Source organism: Pleurodeles waltl, unplaced genomic scaffold (assembly GCF_031143425.1).
Source record: "Pleurodeles waltl isolate 20211129_DDA unplaced genomic scaffold, aPleWal1.hap1.20221129 scaffold_325, whole genome shotgun sequence".
NCBI lineage: Eukaryota > Metazoa > Chordata > Amphibia > Caudata > Salamandridae > Pleurodeles > Pleurodeles waltl.
The window spans coordinates 125,078-129,777 of NW_027150031.1; positions in this window are offsets into that span (position 1 = coordinate 125,078).

A 4,700-nucleotide genomic window follows, 5' to 3' on the forward strand; every position below is an offset into this window, starting at 1 on the left:
TTCTTAGGTGCAATTGGGGTGGACCTAGAGGAAGGCGTGGGAGTGGAGGTAGAGGGAGTTGTCGTGACAGGTGTAGGTGTGATTGAATTGGCTGCAGGTGACTGGACAGTATGCTGAGGTGTGGTGGATGAGTGATGGGTGTGTGTTTTGGTGCGTTTGAGTGTCTTTTGAGGAGGGGGGTGGACACAGTGGGACAAGACAGGCTGCCAGTGTAAATAGATGTTGTCTGGGTGTCTGCAAGTCTGGTGAGTGTGCTGCATGTGTTAACTAAAGTCGTTGTGGTGAGTGCAGGTGTGGTGTCTGGGGTGCATGAATGGATGTGTTCTATTGTGGTGACTGCAGGAACAAGGTCAGCAACATTGAATGAGAGTGCAGTGCCTGTGGGTGTGCATGTACATGGGGCAGACAGGGATGCAGAAGAGGTGGACACACTGGGGGAAGTGGATGTTGGTGTGTGTGCATGTGTATGATGGCTGTGTGTATGCTTGTGGTGGGAGGTGTGGTGCTTGTGTTTTGAAGTGTGCTTCCTGTGTGTTGAGGGGTGTGCCTGGGTGTCAGAATGTGTGCTTTGGACGGGTGAAGGGAGTGGGGTTCTGTAAGGGGTAGAGGTAGTTGGAGGGGGGCGGAATGACCGGTGACACTAGCTGCTGTCCAAGAGGAGGCCAGAAGCTGAAAAGATCTCTGTAGGCCAGACACGGCACCGTGAATGCCATCCAGATAGGCATTGGTCTGCTACACCTATGATGCTAGCCCCTGGATGGCATTGACGATGGTTGTCAGCCCTACAGAGATGGTTCTCAGGAGGTCAATAGTCTCCTCTGTGAGGGCAGCAAGACTGACTGGGGAAGGGGATGAGGTGCCAGGGCGAAGGAGATGCCCACCCTTCTGGGTGAGCGGGCACGGGCAACTCGGTGGGGAGCAATGGTATGGGGGTGGCGGAAAATGACACAGTAGGGATGGGCCCACTATTGTCTGCCAATGCCAGGGAGCTCCCATCGGAGGAGGTATCGGAGTCACTACCTCCAGTGGTAGTTGCCTCCCCCTGGTACTCCCGTCACCCTCCAACCCACTGGTCCCCTTAGCGTCGGACGACTCTGCCTCCAAGGATCCGTGGGCTACTGCATCATCACTCGCCGGTGCCTCAGGTCCCTCCCCAGATGATGCTGATGTACACAGACAACACAAGCGAACAGGGACGGGGAGACAAAACAGGAGAAACACTTGTAAATAGCTGAATGGAAGTACATTAGTGGTTCACGCATACAACCACCCAGAAAACCTTCCACCAGGCTATACACACGCTTCCGCTATACACATGGCTATGCCCCTGACTAGTGGCCAGAACCCTGCTCTACAGCCATTCCCCAACTAACTTAAGGACCTGACGTACTGCAGACTTTAACCAAACACCCGTACTCCCCACGGAACCCGTTATGTAGATGGACATCAGTCAGAGTTCCTGCCACTAGACAGCATAAATACGAATTCACACACACACCCATCAAAGGGCCAAAATATGCGATATGTACTCACCCCCCTGTGACTGCTGTGCAGCCTTCAAGTGCCCATCTGAGTACGCCACCGCCACGAAGCGCTGCATAAGTGGGGTCAGTGCCCGACAGGCACCCCCTCCTTCTTAGGAGGACTTCCCCAGCTGAGTCTCGCAGATCTTCCTCGCCCAGTGCCACAGGTCCTCCCACCTCTTCCTGCAGTGGGTGCTCCGCCAGTTGTAGACCCCCAGGGTCCGCACTTCCTTGGCGATGGCATGCGAAAGTGCCCTCTTCTGGTGGGCGCTGATCTATATGGGACACACAGAAAAGTAACACTGAGGTCAGTCACTGGCCAATCATATACAACTGGCTATACATCCACTATGGGACAGACATTTCAAACAGCTTAACAGCACACACACATGCAGCATGTCAGGAATCCTGGACCATACAGTGTCACAGGGGCACACATGTATGCAGCCAACACCCACCACTACACACATCCATGCCCCCCAATCCTCCTACTCACCTGTACCACTGCCAGACCGTAGAGCTTGGAGTAAAGGGGCAGGACCCCGTCCACAAGCTTCTCCCATTCCTCGTTGGTGAAGGCCGGGGCTCTTTCCCCTGCAACACATGCCATTTCCATGACCAGAGGCAGGACACAGCAGTGCACTCAGTGGAGTACCTGCATGCATGAGATAAGGGAGTCAAGTGAAGTTGGGGTGACGAGTTCGCGTACGCACCGCGGCGGTGTGCACCGTCACCGCCGGCGGCAATTATGATACGCCAAGATTGCCTATTGACAACCATGTTAACCAATGAATTTCCGCATTGCGGTAAACACCGCCTTACGCTATTACATCAACCGCTAGCAGTATGAGGTCACTTCCACCACAACACTTCTGGATTACAGGGGGCAGACATTTTGGCCTTAACTACGCAGTTGTAAAACCCTCATCTACACAATGCAGGCTCTATTGTCCCCTAAACACACATATGCATGTAACAATATACATTACCTCACCTGACCAGTCCTGATATATCATTGTGGTCATGTTGCTGTAATGTCACACACACTAAGCATTAGTGTTGTTGACAACCATGCCAGCAGTGCTGAATGAAAAACAATGTGTGCAGATGTATGTGTGTTCCTCGCACGTGTTTTCAACTCCTCCTAGGTACAGACCCTTGTGGCGAGGAAGGGCCCCATCGGTGTACAGACCACTTGTTGATTTGCGGACCATGGAGGAGAATCACATCATTATCAATTACAGACTCACTGTTGCAACTATTCATGAACTTTGTGCATTACTGGATCCAGCACTGACACTGGCAAATCGTAATCAGGATGCCATCCCTACTAAAGTGCAGGTGCTCTCTGCACTTCATTTCCTGGCCCCGGGCTCATTTCAAGTGACAATGGACATGGGTGAAGGCTTTTCACGGCCAATGTTTAGCATAATACTGCCAAGATTCCTGAATGCATTTGTACGACACCTACAGTCCTATGTGAGGTTTCCCCAAAGTGCTGACCTCCCTGCCATCAAGTCGAACTTCTATGCCTTTGCCAACATACCCCATGTGATAGGTGTCATCGATGGCACCCACATAGCTATCATATCCCCAAGAGTCAGTGAACAGGTATACAGAAACTGGAAGAACTTTCATTCCATGAACCTTCAATTGGCGTGTACTGCAGACCAGTACATTTTACATGTGAATGCCATGTTCCCTGGTTCAGTCCATGATTCTTTTGTGCTGAGGAACAGTAGTGTGTCACACAAGATGGAACAACCACAAGAGGACAGATGATGATCATAAGTAGGTGTTTCTGACACTTATTGCCACATAGCAGACAGCCAGGCTGTCTGCCTCTGAGGGTTGTCAATGAATGTCCTGTTTTGCACCCCTTTTCTAGGTGATTCTGGCTATCCCAACTTGCGTTGGATCCTGACACCATTGAGGAATCCTGGAACAGATGCAGAGAGGAATCACAATGAGGCCTATGCACATACTAGAAGGGTGATAGAGCGCACAATAGGTCTCCTGAAGGCTAGATTTTGTTGCGTACATATCCCTGGCCTATGGGCCTGAAAAGGTGTTCTGAATAGTGGTGGCCTGCTGCATGCTGCACAACGTGGCTGTGAGAAATTCTATCACCCTCTTGGAGGAGGAGGGTGCTGTATATCCAGACTAGCTTCCTCACAGAAGGGATGAGAGCGATGGTGATGATGATGAGGGGGAAGATGTCCATACCAGGACCCAACTGATACAACTCTACTTCCAGTAAAATTTGTGGGACAATTGGATGAGATTGCTGTCTGAGTATCATACTGTCAATGTGCCTTGTCATCTAGGGGGGTGTTGGGTCAATACTCATGGCCACTGTGACCACGTCTGCATAGGACAGATTACAATATAGTATAAAAGTTCAACACATCTGTAGGCACAACAACATGTAAGGCGTGGGGTGCATTTCCAGCTACTCAGAGAACAATAAAAGAGTTATCATACAGTTGAATCCATACTTCACTTTGTTTAAACTTACTGACAGGGGACATTGTAACAGGTGAAAAGTTCTTTTATTTGGTGCAGGGAACAAATTGTGCAGATTACAGTGATGGGAGTCGGCTACTGGTGGTTGTACAATATGGCAACATGGTTGCAGCATTGTTGGCAGTAGTGGTAGGTCCATCAATGTGTACAAGAGTTTGTTCTAGTTTTCACACGGTTTGGTGGTTGATTCAGTGGGACACTTGGAGGATAGTTCTTGCCAGAGTCACTTCTTTGAGGGGGCCTTGTTCTTGGCAGGTGTTCCTGTGCCATATCTGGGCCTGAGGGTCCTTTTGGGTGCCTGGTGTTGGTCGGTGCAGGGTGAGATGGATGTCCCCTGTGTGTCCTGAGAGGGTGGTACATGTGCAGTTGCTCCTGATGCCGTTGTTGTCCGGTCTGTATCCTGGCATGTAGTAGGGGCTTCCTGGTCTGTGTGGACCTCAGGCTGTGTTGGGACAAGGTGCAGCAGCGCACCTGCTATGCTGGCCATTGTGGCATTGTGCAGTTTCCACTGCTCCATGGCCTCTCGGTGGTGTGCTAGCTGCATCCTTTGACTCTGCTCCAGGGTGGATACTATCTGGGCCAATCTGTCCTGGGTATGGTGATATGCTCCCAGGACCTCAGAGATCACGTCATGGCCGGCAGCATCCATCC